The sequence below is a fragment of the Suricata suricatta genome, chromosome 7 (assembly GCF_006229205.1).
Source record: "Suricata suricatta isolate VVHF042 chromosome 7, meerkat_22Aug2017_6uvM2_HiC, whole genome shotgun sequence".
NCBI lineage: Eukaryota > Metazoa > Chordata > Mammalia > Carnivora > Herpestidae > Suricata > Suricata suricatta.
In genome coordinates this window covers 83,914,520-83,938,234 of record NC_043706.1, presented here as the reverse complement: position 1 = coordinate 83,938,234, position 23,715 = coordinate 83,914,520, and positions in this window count along the sequence as shown.

Here is a 23,715-nt window from a genome sequence, read left to right as displayed (position 1 = left end):
AGTCACGCCCCACATGAGGGTCCTGGGCCCACTCTGATTGGTGACTCCAAATATTGTGATTGGCTCCCACAACTGCCAGTATTGATGAGGGGGGTAGGGATTGGATCACTGTACTCCTGTCATCATTTCCTGTAACTCCCCTTCCCAAACACATAAAAGGCCCTGCCCTGCCTTTGTTTGGGGCTCTCTCCACGTGGCCAGCTGGTCGGTGGAGTCTGTGAGCCCGAGCTTAAGCCCGTAATAAAGCCCTTTGCTTTTGCAGGCGTGACTCGGTCTCCCTAGCAGTCTCTGGTGCTTGTTTTGGGGTGACTTTACAAACTTGGGTACAACAAAGACACCCATAAAAAACAAAACCAGCACTGCTATAAATACAATGTCAGAGTACAGTGTAGAAAGCAGAAAACAAACAAAAAAAATTACTCTTAAGAAAGAAATAAAGATTAAAATTTTCACTGCATCAGTCTACTGCTCAGAAAACACTGGAATGACTCCTATTTGTTATCCATCCTCTCCTTGGCTCTATGCCAACTTGTATTATCATACTTCTCCACTCTTATTTCTCTTTAGCTTCAAAATGGCCCAAATGCTTCCATTAATTCGACTGCATATTCTACTTTGCTCACAGTTTCAATGATGAGGTCTCCAGACCCTATAAATCAGCCAAGAGATCCTTTTCCTTGTGAACCATTTACACACAGTTCAGATAAACTCAAGTAAAACAAACATAACACCAGTGGAGGGGCATGGTAACTGTCTCACATAACTGGAAATTCAGGGCAACTTCAGGACACTGGCTGTGATGACTGGCTCTGATTGTCTCTCTGGGTGCTTCATTTTCAGGCAGGTTCTCCCATTTATGATGGTTCCTGACTGCTACAGGAGCATATCCCCTCACCCTAGCAACTTCAGCAGAAAGAGATCTTATTTTTCCAATAATTCCACCAAAACTCTAGGACTGAAACTTATAGAACTGAGAGGTCACATGCCCATCTTTGAAACAATACCCATGGTCAGGAATGGAATATCCTAATTTGCTAGACCTGGATCACATGCTCACCCTTGACTTTGAGAAAAGAAAGGTAGCAGCCACACTGAAATCAAAGGACTGACAGAGAGTGGTGGTTCCCCAGATTAAATATGTTTTTTTCTGTAATCATAAGGCAGAATGAGTACCCAATGGGCAAAAACAGTCATATCTATCTTATCCTGTCTGCGTCACTTCCCCAAGTAGAATTCACTCATTTTTCCCATTTATCTCCTTCGATGGCTCACATCTCTGTTGTTCATGGTTTTTTTCCTCATACAAATTGTCATCTGCTCTGACACTTGAAAACATTTGCTTATCTTTCAATAGCCTGTTTATATGTCCTCTCTTTTGTTAAGATTTTCATTAATGTTCCAGTCATGTAATTGCTCTATGATTCTATAGATCACATGTTCCTCCATTTGTTATTTATCTCATTCCACAATATTAAGGTAATTTGTGTTATATAAATGCTTTGAGGGCAGAAAAGGTACCATTACCATCTTAGTTTCACTTGTCCTGAAGCAAAATATCATATGGAAAGGAGTCATCTGATAAACACTTGTTAGACACATTCAAATCCTTCCTGCCACAAATCTCTTCCCCTATTAATTCTTTCTCACTTTGACAAGCCATTTATTGGGAATCCTGTCCATATTTATACACGGTTTTGGTGCTGTTGTTTCCGCCAGGCTCTAAGTCTCACAGAATTTACCTGATCCTCAGCAATGGGGTCAGCTTTGTTCTAGTCCCTAGAGACTACAGACCACTACTGAGTTGAGATGGAGACATTTGAAGTATTTTAACCAAACACCTTAGAGAACTGCATTAACTAGTCCAGTTCTTCGTCTGTCCAAGCTTCTGCCTTGGTGACCTACATGACACCCATTTCCTCTAGAACTGATTCTGTGTATAATCTGTGGAAATAAAGGCTTGGCATGATTTATAAAAGAACTTTTATAGTCAAAATATTCATGACTTAACATAAATTAGTTAATCTGAGTCTTGTTTGTTCATCTATGAAGAGGGATTTTTAAAATGCTTAATTCACAAGGTTTCCTCAGGTATAAAATAAAATAACAAATATAAAGAGCCTAGCATAACATCTGATATATAACCTGTAACAAATGTTCCCAGTCTGTGCTAAAAGTCAAGCTAACCTGCTTCCCGTTTTCCTCTATAAAATGTTCCCATCAAGGAATCTTATAGGGATATGCTTACTTACATGACCAAATATCATATTAGATAATTGAAAATTTATTTACTGTAATCCAAAAACTTTCAGGGCGCCTGGGTGGCTCAGTCAATTGAACCTCCAGCCTCAGCTCAGGACATGATCTCGTGATTCATGGGTTCGAGCCCCACGTTGGGCTCTGTGCTGACAGCTCAGAGCCTGGAACTTGCTTCAGATTCTGTGTCTCCCTTTCTCTCTGACCCTCCCCTGCTCACGCTGTCTCTCTCTGTCTCTCAAAAATAAATAAAAACCATTAAAAAAATTCAAAAACTTTCTGAGAATCCCAATGGAATGAGATTTCTTCTGCAGAACCCAAGCCCAAGTACAAATCTGTTCCCTAAACTGACAGAGCCTATATCTTCCTTCATTATCTTAAAATCCTAACTAGTTAAATCCTGAGAATTGTATAAAGATGGCCACATTTTGTCTTGCAATTCCAAAGCGTTCATAACTTTCTTTTTCTAAGCCCCAGAGCCTGGGATTCAGTTCTTGCTCAGATCCATGCCTTGCTCAATTCATAAACAGAACAATATGGGCTGAAACCAATGCTAAATTCCATAACCAGGATACACATGAACAGGTGCAAATAAAGAACTCGGAGACTCTCCTAAATATTCTTGGGGGTAGGTATTAGGGTGTTAAGGAGATAGGGAGGAAAAAAAGCAAGAAACTGTCATTTAATTATTGTTTTATTTCTTATGGTAAAACATGATGAACACAAAGAGATGCTATCCTATTGTTCCCAGGGGGAAAAACAAAACAAAACAAAACTTCCTTCCAAAGAGTAAAATATAGAAAGGGTGATAAAGGAGTAACTTTACAGTGGAGAAATCTGACAAACATTACTTCAACCAGGTAATAGATGCTAATATTAGCAATGCCAAGTCATGTTGGGAACACATACCCTTAACATGTGTCATAAGAATAATACTTATACTTATTTTCATGGTCATAGTCTCAAAAACCCATAACCCTATTAGTTCATTAGTGTGACACATGTAATTTGATTAATGTAAAAAATGTTAACAATAAGGGAAATTGAGTGGAGGGCATATGAAAACTCCCTGTACTACCTTTATAACTTCCCCACAAATCTAAAACTACTCTAAAATAAGGAGTATATTTTTTTAATCTGCCTACTGAATTTTAAGAAAAATAAATAAAAAGAAATTCTTACCTGGACAGATGTAGTGAAAGTGTAGAACACCAAAGATAAGGAGAAGATCTTAAAAGCAGCCAAAAAGAAAAGACAGATAAATTAAAAAGAATATCAGCTTACTTCTCATCAGCACAGAGGAAGCCAGATAACAGCAAGTTGATATTTCAAAGTGCTTAGAGAAAATAATTTCAACTTAGAATTATATGCCCAGGAAAAAAAATTCTTTGAAAATTAAAAAAAAAAGCAAAAGAGGGACATTTTTAGAGAAATTAAGATGTGAGATTTTACAATCTACCAACCCGCATTAAAGGAAATTATAAATGATATTCATGGGGCAGAAGAAGAAAAAAATGACTGCAGATAAAATATCTGAGATGCAAGAAAGAATCAGTAGTAAAGAAAAATTAAATATGGACAAATAGAAAATTTGTACTACCAAAAACTATAATAAAGATACCTAATTTTCACGATCAAAAAATATCAGAATTACAATTCATATAAAGAGAGGGATAAAAATAATAAATTTTTATTTGGGTGTTACATAAAGAAGGCAAAGGTACTGTTCAAATTTAGGTTTAAATTAAATATCTGTATCTTTATTCCTAGGGCAATTATTAATGTAATGGAAATAAAATTTACTACTTCCAAACTAGTCAAGGAGGAAATTTGGAATGAGAAAAAAAATTTTTTGTTATTCAAAAGGAAGGCAAATAAAGAGAGAGAGAGAAAGAAAAAGCAGACTAGAATAAAGCAGAATGAATGCACAACACAAAACAAAATGACCTGCAATATATTAATCATTATTAATAATAATTAGCAAACTCCCTGGATAAAGACACAATATTCAGATTGGACCATAATCAAAACCAAAATCTAGCTGTATTCACTTATCAAAAGACACACTAAACATAAAGCCATAGAAAAGTTTCAAGTATATATAATGGAAAAATACAACAGGTATTCGGGGAGTCTACAAGTTTCACTTGAACGACTCACATGACTCAACAGATAGTCTTACTCCTGGCTAAGATTTATTACATTAAAAAGACACAAAACAAAACCAGCAAAGGCAAGTTTAGAGAAAGCCAAGCACAAGCTTCCAAGAGTCCTCTCCCATTGGAATCACATAGGGTATGCTTAATTCCCAAAGCAAAGAACCATTACAGAATTTGTAAAATGTTGCCTACTAGAGAACCTCATGAAAGACTCAGTGCCCAGTGATTTAATTGGAGGTGGGTCATGGTTAGGATTGCTAAAATTGACCCATAGATTCAATAAAATTCCAATCACAGTTTATATAGATTTTTTTCATTGAATTTGAGAATCTGATACTAAAAGTTATACAGAATATCAAAGAGCCAAGAATAACCTAACTTCCAATTCTGTGTCTCCCTCTCTCTCTCTCTGCCCCTCCCTGCTCATGCTCTGTCTCTCTCTGCCTCAAAAATAAATAAAAAATTAAAAAAAAAAGAATAAAGAGGCCAGAAAGAGTCTCAACATATAAGGAAATGTGATTTGGGACAGAGCAGGTTTCACAAGATGATCACCTGAATAAATGATGCTAAAATAGTTGGTTTTCCATATGAAATGAAAAAAAAAGAAATTTAATTGTTACCACTAAACACAAAAATCAATTCCAGATGGATTAAATACTTAAATGAGGAAGCAAAATTTTAATCCATTTAGAAGAAAATATAGTAGGATATTTAAAAAATCTCAGAGTAGAGAATAATTTCTTATACAATATGCAAAAAGTACAATTCATGAAAGAAACAATATTCCTTGAAGGTAAAATCAAGAACTACTACTACTCAACAAAACTTACTGTAAAGAGAGTAGAATGCTAAGCAACAATTAATGGGAAATACATGTGGAACATTTAACCAACAAAATACTAGCCTGAGGGGAAGAAATCTCCTTTGAAGAAATTTAAAATCATTTAAAAATCCCATAGAAAAACTGGTAAAGGCACAAATACAAATGTAATGGAAAAATAAATACTAATGGTATTACTCATAAACATGTTATTTTATTTATAGATATACAAATTATCCAGTAAATTTAAACTAAAATAATGCAATATTATTTTATATATATCAGATTGCCAAAGAAATAGTAGTCTAACATTATCAAGTTTTCACAAAGTTGTTGATTTATTTATAGTAGTATCGTATGCTGCTAGAGAGTACAACTTCTCTGAAAAATTATTGGTATTGTCTAGTACAGTTAAATGCATACATTCCTTATGATCCAAAATCCACCTCCAGTGAAATATTTCAACAACTGCATCTTGAGACATGCATATGAACGTTCACAGCAACATCTGTTAATCTATCAGCCCCCCTCAAAATCCATTGATAATTAAATGTATATGAAAAACGAATTTGATTTGTCCATGCAATAAAATATTCTACTGCAGAGAAAATGAACAAAGTAGAGCTATATACATCAAAATGGATGACTATCAAATCATCATGTGAAATGAAAAGACTAGATCACATAAGAATGCATACAGTATAATTCCCTTTACAAAGAACAAAGCTAAAAGTTATATATGCTTTAGAGGTATATATGTATGCTAAAACTATAAATAAAAGCTAGGGAATAATTAGTTACATCTTAGAAGGAAGAAGAGAGATGAGTCATGGAAACATGCAGCAAGGCTTCAAGTTACTCTATCTAATGTTCTAGGAACAGAGGGGAAATGAGCATGGTACCTTAGAGGAACAATGAAACCAATGGAGTGGCTACAAGTGTCTGAGCCCAGTGAAGAGAGATATGAAATAAAGTAAGAGAGGGAAGGAGGAGGATGGACATGCAAAGCCAAGGACAAGGTTAGAACTTTATCCTGAGTATAAGACTCCTCTTGAGTTGGGAGTAGTATGATTTGATGTTTGTTTGTTTGTTTTTACATTTATTTATTTTTTGAGAGATGGAGTGAGACAGAGCATGAGAGGGGAGGGTCAGAGAAAGAAGGAGACACAGAATCTGAAGCAGGCCCCAGGCTCTGAGCTGTCAGCACAGAGTCCAACGCGGGGCTTGAACCCACCAACTGTGAGATCATGACCTGAGCCAAAGTCGGCCGCTTAACCAACTGAGCCACCCATGCGCCCCCTGATGTTTGTTCTTAAATACTCATGCTCGCTGTATGTGAAATATAACTGGATAGGAGCAAGAGTCAACTCTGGAGGCCTCTTATGAGGCTATTTGAGCAATACAGGCAGGAGATAATGGTTTCTTGGAAAAGAGTGATAGCGGAGGTAGTAAAAAGTGATCAAATTTGGACATGTATTTGAAGATAAAAAACTTGCTGATTATAGGGTTTGTGCCAAGATTGAAAACCCAGATTCAAGATTATCTCTGGGGTTTTAAGCAAAGCAATTGGATGAATAGGAGTATCATTTATTGAAGTGGACACTAGATCAGTGCAAGCCCTCTGTCAGGCTCTGTGCTGACAGTTCAGAGACTGGAGCCTGCTTCAGATTCTGTGCTTCCCTCTCTCTCTCTGTCCCTCCTCCGTTCACACTCTGTATCTCTTTCTCTCTTTCAAATATAAGTCAACATTAAAAATTTTTTTTATTTAAAAAAAAATGGTACCTTGAAACACTTGTAAGACAACCCAGTTGGATATATGTCTAAATCTCAGAGGTGAAGTAAGGATATATGCCATATTTCACTGATTCTATTATACTTTTTTCATATTTTAATATCTTTGAAAATATTTTAATATCTTTGAAAATATTTTAATATCTTTGAAAATGAGATGTGTCTTACAATCTTATAATCAATGTTGTCTTACAACAAAAATTGACATTATTTTTAGTAGTATATAAAACATGATGCATCTTATAATCAATAGAATCAGATCCTTTGAATTATAGAACGCTTGAATTATATTTCAAAGTATAGAAAGAATCAAAGCCATGAAACTGTGAGATCAAGAAGTAAGTAAAAGTAGTAAGGGTAAAAGATGGAAGATTGGGCCCTAGGGACGGAGGCCTGGGACACTTACAGACCTGGAAGGAAGGACGCTGGCCAAAGAGAATTGAAAGGATCACCATTGAATCAAGAAAAAGAGCTAAAAGCCAGTGGTATCTTGAAAATCCTAAAATTATGTTAAAAAGGAGGAAAGAAGAGATCTGTTGTGTCAGATGCAGCTGAGAAAATAAAAGACAATGAAGGTTGAGAATGAAGAAGAAAGAAAGAGATACAGGTTTTCTAATTAGGAATGGTTCAGAAGGGCAGGACAAAAGCCTGATGGGGATGAAAAAAAAAGGGCTGGGGGGCAGGGAGGAGGAAAGCGAGTATAGCCAGTGGTGTCTTTAAGTCATTTAGCATATTTACTGATTTTTGTTTTCTAAGCCAACTAAAATAGGATATTCCTTAAGGCAGAGATCTTTGTTTTGTTGTCTTTGTTTGATCGTTTATATTCTAAAAGTCTAATATAGTGCCAGATGCTCCATAAATATTTTTTGAATTGAACTCTCTTCAGTTTTGCTATAAAATAGAGCAGAGAAATGGAGCAATAGTGAATTTTAACTGTCTTTTATATACAGAATGAGTGGCATCCTGGTAGCTTTTTAACACAAAAGACAACCAGCAAATAGAAATTATTGTAGGCCATATTTGAGCTCAAAATAATCAAGAACATAAGAGGAGGTTGCTGTTTACAGAGAGGTAGTGAGGGTATAATCATTGGCTAAAGCAGATAATAGGCTATAAAAGAGTATCAGAGAATGCTGGATTTTTAGGGAAGATTAAGGAATTATTGGACAGAAAATTGAACTGATGTGCCTTCAAACTAAAATTTTGCTTTTCAGGGCGCCTGGGTGGCTCAGTTGATTAAATGTCTGACTACAGCTCAGGTCATGATCTCACTGCTCCCCATGGGGTTCAAGCCCTGCGTCAGGCTCTTTGATGACAGCTCAGAGCCTGAAGGCTGCTTCGAATTCTGTTTCTCCTTCTCTCTCTGCCCCTCCCCTGCTCGTACTCTGTCACTCTCTGTCTCTCTCTCTTAAAAATAAATTAACATTTTTTTTTCCTTTTCAGAATCACTGCAATTTTTAAGTCCTAGATTCATCTCATCCTGTCACCTGGGGCACTCTGAGCCATTCTGAGCATTTTCTTTTGGGGAATACAAATTTATAAAATTAAAGTCCAAGCAAAATATAATTTTAAAGGTATCTGTGACATGAAAAATAATTTTGTGCATATCAACACCAATTTTAACGATGTATGCCCAATTGTGCTGTTGGATTAACATACCTAATTGAGCTTTCTCATAAATATGAAAAAGAAGAAAAGAAAGAAAAAGAATGAAAGGAAGCATTTGGTTATATCCAAAGAATTGTACAATTGAATTGCATCTGTTTGTAATACCTCCCAGCCTTTATTGCATGAATCTCATAACTATTTCAGAGACAAATCAATTATATTAGAAAAACTTTTGCTATTATTCCAATAATTCTTTGAGTAAGTAGCAAAATCCCGGAACTGAACTTCAATACTAATCTATTTAATCCTGAAGCAGGTCTGAAGCAGTCAGAATAATTTCAGTGAGCTATTAGTTAAATGTTGAGGTCTGAAGATATCTCTTAAAGTTTTTCTTAAATATTATCAAATAACTTTAAATAACATTAATTCTCTAAATTATCACTTAAACAAAATAAAACTTTTCACATTATTATTGTAAAGCACAGTAAAAGTTATCAAATTGTCCTTGGATTCTGAAATATGTCCTATAGCGTGTTTTGGCCAATCTGCTCAGAAATCCTTCTGCTGAATTTTTCTCTGCAGGCTGCCTGCAGAGCCAGGAATAGGTTAATGAAATGCATGCACGGAATGAAAAAACAAATTATAAGTGGTAATTCAGCCACTAAACCTTCCCAAGGCTGGGGGGAAATAGGAAAATAAAGCTAATCTTATTTCATTTTTCTTTATATACTCAAAATGTCATCTCATAAATCCCATTTTCTGTTTCCATAAAGATTCTGTTAGAACTATTGTTTATTAAAAGTTCTGCTGCCATATGGATAACTTAAAAAAATCTCCCCCCAAACCTCTACTATGTGCAAATATCCAGCAATTTTACATTCATGGTCTAAAATTTTAATTTAAATTCCCTTCATTTCCTTAAAAAATAAATGTGGTGCACTATGTAAAGGAACTATGTAAATATCAGGACCTTGAACTTTAGTATAAGAACTTCTCTCAAAATATATTTATATGAACCACAAACAACTCAGAAAATTTTTCTACTAAAACCATGCTTCTAGCTAACAGTATTTTGGTGTTTTTTTTAATGTCTTTGAAGCTTCATAGACTTAGATTTTTAGCCTACTAGATTAATAATGTACTATGAAGTGTGAAGCTGCCATCATAAAATAAATTTGAAACACCACATATAAGCTCCTATATTTAAATATCAGGGGATATATTAAGGAAATGAATTAAAATATATCATCTATAATTCTAAGTGTACAAACAGCAACATGGGGATGTCTATCTGAAAACAACACCACTTTCAAATGATTCCTAAGAAACAAGATATATAAACTGTGCAGTATTTGTGATTTTAACAGAGATGTGCTTTTTATTTTAAGACAAAATAAAAATTCTAAGAAAAAAAACACTGAAATGATCAACATTAATTCTACCGAAATAAAATAGAAGTCTAAATCACTAAAAACAAAATTAAAATCTAAAATAGAGCCAACACATTCTCATGTTCCTCTTTAAAAATATATTATTTTCTTTTCCTAGTGGCTTTTTTGAGTTAAACTCCTGAAGCCTCTGAACACTGGACCTTCGTTTTCAGCTTAAATTTTAAGAATATGAGAACAATTTGATGTTACCAAATATTTCACCTGAACGTTTGCCAACTGCGGTTGTTCTCTGACCTAACAATGATAGGTCAGATTCTGCTTTTGCATCTATTTAAAAATTCAGATACAGTCAACTCAGAAAAGGAAACTAAATTTCTTTAAACACATACTAGCTCTTTTCAAAATACGCCTTCTAATACACTGTAAAGTGCAAGCTCTTTAATATGCACAACTTCCAACAACAACAGCAACAACAAAAAACACACAAGTTTTGAAAAATCTCTCAGTGTGCCAGTTCCTTGAGAGCTTTCCTCAGAGGCTCCAGGTTCTTATCATGAAGTTTAAAGAGCGGTTTCGTTTTAAGAACTTTAATACTAACATCCTTAGAACTCAGTGAAAGACAATGACCATATTGTAAGGAAAAATGCCATTCATCTTTATTTATGTATTAAGTAATTATTCCGCTTGAAGCCTAGGAGGTTTATTTTTAAACTTCTGAGGATAGAAGAATAGCAGGTTTGCAGATCATTTGGGGGGGAATACATATTTTAAAACAATCACATAAATGGTCTTTTGGAGAGTTAGTTTAAATTTTCCTACTCTGCTGTGAAGCAACTTCATATTAATAAGCAAATGCATATAATGACAAGAAGCCATCACGGCAGCAGTTAAAGTATCCTTTGGTTGCTGTATTACAGCAAATGCAGAGTTTGTGTAAGGGCTATTAGGCTTTCAAAAAATAGTAACTTGAATTCCAAAGAAAGACCAGAGGTCACTTATCTCTACATGTAAACCTAACTCAAATTCTAAGAAAAGGCCTAAAGACAACTTCTACCAGTAAACCATGATTGGAAACTGGTTTCTCATGTGTACAAAAGAAAAAGACTTTTTGAAAAACTCCTTTTGAGTTCATTGTTTCAAATCAGGGCCATAATAAATTTGGGGAGCAGGAGGTAGAAACCATGATGAAGAATGGAAAAATTGGCTTATCTGACTTTCTTAACCCCTGGTATTTGAGCCTAGAGTCTTTGAATAAAGACTGGAAGAGTAACAGTAAGGAAATTCTCTATCACTTGTATGCATTAAACTTTTTAAACTCAGAGTAAAAAAAAAATAAAAAGAGCCTATCTAAATTACATTTCTACCCTTAAAACATTACCCTTAAAACTGTCATGACATATTTAAAATTAGTCTTAAATATCACATACAATTGTCTGTCTTTATTTATCCCAAAATGCCATGTGTTATTTTTTCATATGTAAAAGCCCTCATGTTTATAACCAATTTACCAGAAACATATGCTAAAATAAGTTTAAGTATTCTGTGTTAGTAATGATGGTGTTGAGATAAATACCTGATACTTAGCAAATCAGTCTAAATTGGGGGGGGTGTTTTTTAATTCAGATAATTGACTAAAGAATTAAGCCACAAACTGAAAAATAAGAATCACCTCACAGCTGATTATCGGACATCCTACATTTTATCTGCTGGCAATCCAAATGCATGTATCTCTAAACCTTTAATGAAAGCATCCTTGTCTTAGTCCAGAATTTGCAATATAGCAAAAAGGAAAAATGGAATTTTGAGTCAGATGACCTGGGACAGAGCAATGGCTGGGTAAGAGTTAATCTCTAAACTCCGAAATGTTTAAGTTTCTTATCTGCAAAATGGGCCTACCACCACCCAGCTCCCAGGTGATGCTGAAGTTAAATGAAATAGTGCAACACTAGGCAAATAATCAGGCAATCAATAACTTTTCTCCTTCCTTTACAATATGAATGCTTTCTAATGGATACCTAATATTCTTTTTTGTTGTTTTAAGTCGCATTTAAGAAAAAAGTAAAGAAGCTATACTCCAGTCATATTGTATTTTTCTAACAAGTGAAAGCATCACCATCTAACATCAGAAACAGAAAGAAGAAAAATGGGTTTGTCCCGTCTTACAGACTGGAAGATACGCGTGGATGCCCCAAGGGACTAGAGGTCCTGTTTCTCCCAGTTGTCTCACCTCTTACATTTCTTCTAATCGTAAGGCCCTATTATTGTATTGTTGTATTTTCTGGATCCCATTCATATACTTTCTATAGGACATTACTCCTGAAAACAGAAGAAAAAGCAACAATTCCAACCTACGGAATTGAGTTAAGTGGTCCAGGTCTGAATACAACAGATGATTGGATTTTTGTTATATTTATTTCTTAATTATTTTAAAATAAGTTATAAATATTAATGATGCTTATAAAGAAATGAAATAGTCAAAATGTTTTTATAAGGTCTATTTATAAGCTTAAAATTATACTTAAATATAGATGTTTTTCCTCTTTCAGTCAGTTATAATATATTTTAAATATTCATTTCAGAAATATATGAATGCCAAAATTAAAATAACCTAGTTAAAATTATCACCAAATTGTATATATTTTTTACATATATAAAATATGTAATATATATATTTACAGCTATATAATCTGAGTATGTATTTCTTCTAGAAAGCCTCAGTCTTAATGTACTCCTTTTAAACTCTTAAGATATTTCCATAATTAAGTTCCTACAATGTGTCACAAGTATAAATTTCCATGAGCGAAAATGGTCATAACATCTAAGTTTGAAAAACTTTTCACTACACAAGTTAAGTTAATCAAACTTTACACTTATAGGCAGTTCAATTAACACAATGATTGATGACATTCCCCTCCAAAACACATTTTGATGCCAAAGGGCTTTGTAAAAACACTATTTTTATTGTCTATTTTCTCTGTGGCTTAAATGTCATATCTCAGAATGATTTGCTTTTATTTTCTAGAGCTCTATTTTTTTCAGAGAGAGTAAGTATATAAAACTCTTTCCCAAAATTAATTGTTTTAATTAAATTGGTCTTTTAAAAAAGGATATGTAACAAAACCTATTTGGAATCCATTAAATATGCACTGGCCATATTACTATTTTGAATATATATGTTATATCATATTCTTCCTATGTATATTGGATATTTAAAGCAATTAGGAGGAGTACAAGTAATTAAATATAATATAAGCCATCCTTGCTTTATTCTTGAAAAGCAGTAACTTACTTCTTTTTAACTAAAAAGTAAATGTTTTATGATAACTCACTTGTTCACCATTTTTAATATAAAAAATTAAAGTATATAAACTTATTTTACTAGGTGATGGGTAAAAACATATCAAAAGAGTATGAATTGTGTTTTCATTAGGAAATTTAAATAAAAATGTTGAACTCACCAAATTTTTATCATAGATTGCTTTTAAATGTTTATTTTCTCTCTGAATTCAAAATGATTGACTTGAGCACAATATTAAGTAAAAAATAAAGCAGTCCTCCTGCCTGAAAGACTCCTGAATAAAAAGAAAATTATTTTTGGATTTTCTTCTTGATCAGATATGAAATATTCTGAAATGCCACCTCTATAATTTGATAAAAAGCTTGATATCCCCAAATGAAAATAGGACTCAGCACTTTCATTTTTCTGTCTCTAAAGGAACCTAGGTAAACTGATTTTTTTTTAAATGAAAATCTCAGGCATAAAGGTGGCAGTAATGAAGCAAGCTTAAATATGCGCTGACCTTTGAAATGAACTGCAATCCACGTTGTTTGGCCACGGATCTGACGGTTACTGTCTCCATCTATTTCTAGCGTGAAAGATGTGGGTGTTGGAGTTGCTCTGCTCTCTGGTGGACGTTGACAGCATGGCTGCAAACATACAGCGGCACCAAAGGAGAGGGCTACGCACCACGGGACAGAAAAATTAACCACACAGACATCAGAGGCAGAGCTGAAGCACTGCTCTATATTTTCTTCAAAACTCACTAGCAAGATAAACTATAAACATATCTCCAGTCGGCAAAAGCAATATATTTTGTGTCAAGAAGAGGACTGCTGTTAGAAGGAGAATGTGAATTGAAAATATACAAAATTATTCAATGATTTTAAAAATCATTAAAAGGCTCAGCTGGTTTTCTTAGGATGCACACAACAGGAAAGAACACAGCCTCAAAAAACATACCTTTGAATTAAATACATAGTGGGATTTTAAATAATCACCAATGTTCCTCGAGTGACATTTCCCATTTTTATTATTTTTACTGTTTTTTTTAATTTTTTGCTTAGGATAGCTATTTCATCAATAATTAGTTTGTATAATACTGAAGAACATTCCTTTTTTAAATGATTCATAGGAGTCATAAGTAACTTCAAAATATCGCCTAGTGCAATGTCCTTAAGCAGTGGGCTACCTAAAGGTCTGTGTGTCAGCTCTGTCAGCTGTTGGTCTGCTTCTAAACATTCACTTTAAAAACATGAGACAATGCGTGGAAAACATTTTGAAAAAAATAATGCTACCACAATTTGCAACATCACAATTAAGTTAAGCAACATCTATAGTCTTTTACATTCTACTTCATAATCTATAAGCACTTTTAAGTGAAACCAAAATATCTCATAGTAGAATGTAACACATTATCTCCTTGTTCCACTTTGACATAAATGTAGTCATCAACTCAACAGGCACTGACTAAGATCTCCCTCCCATTGTGCTCAGAATGCTAAAAGAAAGCTAGTATTAATGGGTTCATATATAAAGGTCTGTCACTGTTCCCTTTCTTCTTAACATAAAATATTTTGGTTGGCCTTTACTAAATACTAATACTATATATCTCTCATGTTGGAGATATAATCCTTATAGTCAAAAATTTTACAGTCTCCAAAGAGAATGGCATATATGCAATAAAATTAAAATAACACAAGTAAAAAGTCAGTCAAGCATTTGAGCACGTGGTATAGTTGCATTTGATATGATAGAATCAAATGCTGGTATTGGAATGATCCTGGATAACTGCTTCCCACCAGTATTTTATTTTCATTGAAATCACCAATTCTAATCCCTTAACGGAAAAAAAAGCCCTGAAAATAATATTTGTTTTGTGGTGGGAATATAAAACTCAAGTATGTTTGGGAGAATGATATTTAAAATTAGTTATACTAAAGGAAAAAATAAAAATATCTATACTCCAAATCCCTGATCTAGCAATTTTTAACCTCAATAAAAAAGACTATTTCTATTCAGTAGTAACCAGAGATTTTGATTGAGTTATGCCTCCTAGAGGGAGAAATTATGAGAAACCTGGATATAAAATACTGATTTCTTTATGGTCCGAAAAAAAAATTGTGTGTGGGGGAATTCTAAGGTGCAAGTGAATTGAAACCTGTTTATAATATTTCCTCTCTCATTCAGCAAATTTTGGATTTCCAATGTATATCCCAGAAGTCACATCCCTCTAAATGAGTAAATAATATAGGCGCGATTTTTTTAAAAGTGTCTTGTTGTACCTAAGTGCACTGCAGGACATCTGGCACGTTTCTTTCTGAGATGATGTTTATACACAGAAACGCCATCAGTGGAAGATGTATTGAAAAGCGGAAGGTCTATTAAGGGAGCATGGGACAGCTGCATACATTCTGTATGAGGCCGTGGAAATGACGCAGCAGTGCCCCATCTGCGGCTTTGGTTCACAGAGCTTCGAATAAAAATTCAAGATCAAACTTCACTTGTGAAGGAAAAGAAGAATGCTAATAGAAAGCTAGTATTAACAGGCCCAGATATAAAGGTCCGTTACTGTTAGCTTCTTTCTTAAAATAGGTTGTGGGATTTTTATGCCTTTAATAAATACTAATATTATATATATTCATCTCGATGTTATTTGAAGAACTACTTGTGGAGAACTACAATTTGCACTTTTATAATTTAGGCCATTTATGAATAGGCTTAAAACTTGGAGAAGTGCTAGGAAGGAGTAAGGCAGATGTTGTTCAAACTTCCCTATTTGGCCCTGCCAAGTCCTTCATTCTGGACCTACAATACCCAGCCTATTCAAAACTCAATGTCTCTTAATGGAGATGACTAATCAAGCTGATTTATGTGGTAGTTTACGAGGTGAGGGTCATTCCTTTTTTTTTTTTTTTTTTTTTTTTTTTTTGGTGGTGCTATTTCTAAAGAAAGTTTAGTGCTCACAAAAGCCTCAGATTGACAGCTCCACAAAATGGAAATTCACAGAAGTATCACATGTGAGAGGGATATAGCCTCCCCTTATGTTAACCTGCCAATTCACAATTTCAACCTGCAAGGATCTGCCACCAAATTCAAGAGATTAATTCAGTCCCTGTGCCTGTTCAATCCTTTGCCAATAAGGAGGCCAATTAGTTTCAACTACACTGGTTAGTTTACGTCTGTCTTTATTTTTTTCTAATGGGGGCATTTTCTCTCCATCATCTGGATGATTTTGACCCCCAATTCATTGCAGGTTACTATAAAATGGCTGTCAATCACTTAAAATCACAGCTTAATGTAAAACCAAAGCCTGAGGTGAAAAGTTCAGTCATTAGGTATTGAAACCATCCAGCTCCCCATTGGGGTGGTTTTGTAATGCACATAGGAAAACAATAATGATAACAATATTAATAATAAGTTTGAAATAATATTACAATTCTCTATTGAAAAACAACTAATTAGCAAATCTAGTTAGCCTTAGTTAACTTATGTTCTAAAGAAGTCATCAATTCCAAACTCTCCTTAACCCATGTGCATTTCTTGTATATATTCATAAATTAAGGTATTTCAGAAAACTTTTCTTCAGTGAAGAATTCAAATATTCAACTTATTGACATCTGACTAAACTTTTATTTTATCCTCTATTTCTAGAAGATAAATTCTCACTAACACTAAAAAAAGTGCAATGTTAAAAAACAAAAAGGTAAAAGAACTCCTGATACTTTTTAAGTTAACTAATGAAAATATTATGTGCAAATATGATGTGACTAATTCTAGTATCTGGAATTTCACAGGAGAGCACAGAGATGAAGAAATGCACAAATGATTGAAGATAAATACATTATTGCTAGAACAGATGTGTTTATTTTTCCTCCACAGTAGAATTAGATGAAGTAATATTTCTCATTCTTCACAATCACTTATTTCTGTGAAGGGGTGAGCAGAGCAGGTTTTATTAGTGGCAGGAAGAACAAAGAGTTTGAGGCGTCTAAAGGACTGTAAATGATGAAGCCTCGAGGAAAGACCACAGAGGAGAGATGAACGCTAAAGCCCTCCATTGATAGCATCACTTTGTTGAATAAAGTGTCTACCATGCCCCAAATACTCTACCAGGCAGAAGACTAATGTGGGTCACACACTTGAAACAAATACTGGATCTCAGAACAGCATGCTAGCAATTCTACATAAAAAACTTAGACTGCAATATTTTTTAAAAATATGTATCTGAACAATTCATATTTATCTCCAACAGATACAGAAATTTCAAATTTCTTCTAATTTTTTGCTCTGATCTACATAGTCAGAAGTTCAGGACTCCAATTTTCCCTAGTTTACCTCTAGAGGGCAGTAGAAAATACAGAAATAAGGAGTTTTGTGGCTAAAAAAGGAGGGTAAACAATTTTTAAAGAAGCAAGCAAATTAATAATATAGCATTTTTAAGGACTGAGAGCCACTTTTAGGTGTATAAATCCTCAAAAAGTATTTGGTTTGTTAATAAGCCAAAACATGGTATTTGACAGTACTTGTACTATAGTTTACTATAGACATAGTTATCAATACTTAGGACAACATCCACAAAGTACAGCTTAAGTAGTCAGAACTTCAACCAAAACCCACTCCAAAAAATATATATATTTTGAGTACACATAAATAACACTTTTTACTTCTTTCAAATTTAATAATATAAGTATTCATACAAAGACCTCTAGCCTAAAATGACACTGACAATCACTGGCACTGTTAATAATACTATAAATAATAAATCTGCCTTACACCTAAAGGAGCTCAAAAAACAAAGAAACAAAGCCTAAAGCCAAAGGAAATAACAAAGATTAGAGCAGAAATAAACTATACATCAACAACAACAAAAAAAAACCCAAGCTTAATAAAACAGGTCAATGAAACAAGGGAACTGTTTTTTAAAAATAATGATAATGAAATTGGTAAATATCTAGCCAAACTTAACAAAAATAAAAGAGAGGGGCGCCTCAGTGGCTCAGATCATGATCCCAGGGTCCTGAGAACAAGGTCCACATTGGGCTCCACTCTGAGCATGAAACCTGCTTAAGATTCTCTCTCCCTCTGTCCCTCACCCTGGCTCTCTTTCTCCCTATAAAAGGGAAAAAGGAAGAAAAAGAAAAAAAGAAAAGAGAAAGAAATCAAATAAACAAAATCACAAATGAGAGTGGAGAAATAACAACCAACACCACAGAAATACAAACAACTGTAAGAGAATATTATGAAAACCTATATGCCAACAAACTGGACAAGTTGGAAGAAATGGATAATTCCCCAGAAACATATAAACTATGAAACCTGAAACAGAAAAACATAGAAAAGTTGAAAAGACTGATAACCAGCGAAGCAATTGAATCAGTAATCAAAAAACCTCCAACAAACAAGAGTCCAGGGCCAGATGACTTCACAGGTGAATTCTACCAAAAATTTAATGAACAGTTAATATCTATCTTCTCAAACTATTCCAAAAAATAGAAAAGGAAGGAAAACTTTCAAATTCATTCTCTGAGGCCAGGATTACCCTGATACCAAAACCAGATAAAGATTCCACTATAAAAGAGAACTACAGGGTAACATCCCTGATGAAATATCCAATAAAACACTAGCAAACCAAATCCAATAATACATTTAAAAAGTCATTCACCATGATCAAGTGGGATTTATTCCTGGGTTGCAAGTGTGATTCAATATTTGCAAATTAATCATTATGACACACCACATTTAAAAAAAGGATCAGAACCATATGATTATTTCAATAGATGCAAATAAAGCTTTTGACAAAGTACATCATTCATGATGAAAACCCTAAACAAAGTAGATTCAGAGGGAATAAACATCAACATCATAAAAAGGCCATATATAAAAAATCCACAGCTAATATCATCCTCAATGGGGAAAACCTGATTTTCCTCTATGGTCAGGAACAAGTCAGGGATGTCCACACTGTTATTTAACATAGTACTGAAAGTCCTAGACACAGTAATCAACCACAAAACAAAATAAAAAGCATCCAAATTGGCAAGGAAGAAGTTCAACTTTCACTATTTGCAGATGACATGATACTGTGTTTAGAAAATGTGAATGACTCCACCAAAAAACTGATAGAACTTATAAATGAATTTAGTAAAGTTACAGGATACAACATCAATATACAGAAATATGTTGCATTTCTATACACCAATAATGAAACAGTAGAAAGAGAAATTAAGGAATCAATCTTATTTACAGTTACCGAAAACTGTAAGATACTTGGGAATAAACCTAACAAAAGAGGTGAAAGTCCTGTACTCTGAAAATGATAAAACACTAATGAAAGAAATTGAATATGACACAAAGAAATGGAAAGACATTCCATGTTCATGGACTGGAAGAAGAAATATTATGAAAATATCTATACTACTACCCAAGGCAATCTACATATTTAATATAATATGTAATTTCTATCAAAATATCAACAGCATTTTTCACAGAGCTAGAACAAGCAATCCTAAAAATTTTGTGGAACCACAAAAGATCCTGAATAGCCAAAACAACCTTGAAAAAGAAACACAAAGCTTCAGGCATCACAACTCCAGAGTTCAAGCAATATTACACAGCTATAGTAATCAAAACAGTATTGGTACTGGCACAAAAGCAGACACATAGATCAACATAATACAATAGAAAATCCAGAAATGAATCCACAACTATAGGCAATTAATCTTTGACAAAGCAAGAAAGAATATCCCATGGGAAAAAGTCTCCAACAAATGGCAATGATAAAACTGGACAGCAACATGCAAAAGAATGAAACTGGAACACTTATACCCTACACAAAAATAAATTCAAAATGGACTAAAGACCTAAATGTGAGACCTGAAACCATCAAAATCCTAAAGGAGAATACAGGCAGTAACCTCTTTGATATTGGCCATAACATTTTCTTTCTAGATCTGTCTCCTGAGATGAAAGGAATTAGAGCCAAAATTAACTATTGAGACTTCATCAAAATTAGAAGCTCTACACATTAAAGGAAACAAACAGCAAAACTAAAAGATAACCCACAGAATGGGTATTTGCAAACAATATATCTGATAAAGGGTTAGTATCCAAAAAATATTTTTAAAAAATTGTAAAACACAACACCCCCAAAAATGAGTAATCCAATTAAAAATGGGCAGAAGACATGATATACAAATGGCCAAGAGATACATGAAAAGATGCCCAACATCACTGATCATTAAGGGAGTACAAATCAAAACAGCAATGAGATATCACCCCACACCTGTCAGAATGCCTAAAAGCAACAACATAAGAAACAACAGTTGTTGGTGAGGATGAGGAGAATGGGGAACTCTCTTGCACTTTTGGTGGGCATGCAAACTGGTCCAGCCACTTTGGAAAACAGTTTGGAGTTTCCTCAAAAAGTTAACTATAGAACCACTCTATGATCTAGCAATTGCACTACTACTTATTTTTTACCCAAGAAATACAAAAATGCTAACTCAAAGGAATACATACACCCTGATGTTTACAGCAGCATTATCTACAATAGCCAAATTATGAAAACAGTCCAAGTATCCACTGACTGATGAATGGATAAAGAAGATGTGGTATACATATCCAATGGAATATAACTCAGCCTTCAAAAAAAGAAATCTTGCTATTTGCAAAGAGATAGATGCATCGAGAGAGTATAATGCTAAGTGAAATATGCCAGTCAAAGAAAGACAAGTACCATATGATTTCACTCATCTGTGGAATTTAAGAAACAAAACAAATGAGGAAAGGGGAGAAAAAGAGAGAGATTAGAGAGCGAGGTAAATCAAGAAACAAACTCTTAACTATAGAGAATAAACTGATGGTTACCAGGGGAAAGGTGGGTGAGGAGATGGATTGAATAGGTGATGGGGATTAAGGAGTGCACTTGTTACCATGAGCACTAGGTGTTGTACAGAAGTGGTGAATCACTACATCATACGCCTGAAACTAACATTACACTGTACATTAACTAACTAAACAAACAAATAAATAAAAACTTTAAAAAAAATAAAGAATAGTTAGAAACCACCCCTCCTCACACACACACATACACACACACAAACCACACTATATATATATATAATGTGTCCTATCTCTGTACTTGGACAAATTTAATAAAACTATCAAATTGTAAATAATAATAAATTCACATTTATAGTATGTCTTTGGATGGAATCTAGGTATAAGTTTTTTGTCTAATTATAACTGGTTTTGAACTTTAATAAAAAGTTGCAAAAACAATACAAAGATTTCCATATACATTCACCCAATTTCCCGTAACGTTAACATCTTATGTAGTCATAATACAATTACCAAATCCAAGACATTGCCATTTGTACAATACTAACTAAACAATAGAACTTGTTCAAATTTTCACTGGTTTTTCCACTAATGTCTTTTTTCTGTCCTAAAATCCTATCTAGAAACACACATTACATTTAGCTGTTTTCCCCATTGTCTCCTCTCATCTGTAATTTTCCGTAAGTCTTTCCTTTTATAAAATGACCACAGAAGGGATATCATGTCCCCATTCAGTGTATCAAATCTCTTGCTGATATGATATATAACTAGTTATGCTAACTTGATCACTTGGTTAAGGTGGATGTCTAAAGTTTTTAAAGCTAGAAACTTAATTCCTCTTACTTTTAAACCAAAATACATAGCCTTTTAGATTTATTTAAGAATAGAAGCCTTCATACAATCAGTGAAAAGCATAATACGGACACTAGTCACTCCATAATATTTCTTGAGGAATAGTATTTGTTAAATACTATGCTAGGTAGGCTTATTAAGAGAAAAAGAGATTTTACTCATATAAATGTTATTGTTTATACTTATCTGTATTTGTATGACCTGAAAGCACTCCTTCAATATAAGGATATATATCCCTTCAGATCATTACTACATGTGCATTGTATCACTCCGGTCATGATGCTTTCTGCCTGTTTGCTCTCCTAGGTCAGCTCAGAATTGTCCAGAACCATACAAAAAAGAAAAGTGAGCTTCAATTCATGTTCTCTAGTGTTCCCTTGTGTGGCATAATTGCAATAGAATGATCTCAGGTAGGGAGAACAGTTCAATGGGAAATATCATTAGTTCAAGGGATCTCCAAACGAAGCCAAAACAGTGGGTTAGCTCTGTAGATGCAAAGTGGGTATGAGACACCAGTTCTAGGTGCTAGAAAATCTCTGAGATGCCCAACAGATCCTTCAGGCTATGTCAACAATCATTGCCCTCTCTGGTCCTCCAGGGGACCTCTAGTAGAACTACTATTTCCTATACTCTTTTTTTTTTTAGTTTATTTATTAATTTTGAGAGAAGAGCAGAGAGAGAGAGAGAGAGAGAGAGAGAGAGAGAGAGAGAGAATCCCAAGAGGGCTCTGTGCTGTCAGCATGGACTTAATACAATCTCACAACCATGAGACCTGAACAGAAATCAAGAGTCAGAAACTTAACCAACTGATCTACCCAGACACCCATTCTACACTTATTATTATCGAGTACTGATGTAATGTATTTTGTGAAGCATGCCTACATCAGACTTTCTACATAAGAAAGAAGCAACATCTCCTTCCATTATAGTCCTACTTCACTGTAACCCCTTCCATCATTCTGGCACTCATTTTTTCACAACTTTCCTTCCTCACTATGCTGTGAGTTCTTTAAGGCTATGAATATAGGACATATTCATATTGGTCTCCCCAGTGCCATCAAGCATTGTTCCTGGCACATGCTAACATTTAATAAGTGATTGCCATGGCATATATCTGTCCCTTGGTTACACATGGTTCAATCATTTTGGGATACTAAAGAAGATTCTTTTTAGCCTTGTGAATAGGATAATATTGAAAGAAAATCCTGTTGAAACAGTCAAGTCATCTGAGGCTTCTCAAAGTAAAGATGAATAACTTTCCACACAATATTTCCTTTAATTTTTCCCCTTAAGCTTAATTTTAAAGTCCCATAAAAGCATGGCAAGCTTTGTTCCATCTGAGATTCAATAGAAAATCAAGAATAGAAAGGATGAAAGGCAAAAATGACTTACTTTAACTATTAATTATAGAGGTTAAAGGAAAATATGTCTTCTTTCTCTTTTAAAGTACATTATTATACTTGCTATATCAGGTCAATGGCTGGATTTGGCCACCACTTAAATAGCATAGGCACTGTCTCTCTGCCATGCTCTGGATCCTACAATTGGGAATAGGCAGAGGGAACAAAAAACTCATAAAACCTTTGCTCAGAAGGGAGGTGAGAGCAAGAGCAGAAATCTTAGCAAAGAGAAAGAGAGATATGTCAGAATGACTTAGGAATTGATCTTACAGGTTGAGATTCTAGGAGGTTGACTTTAACTCACATTTAATCTATATTCGTA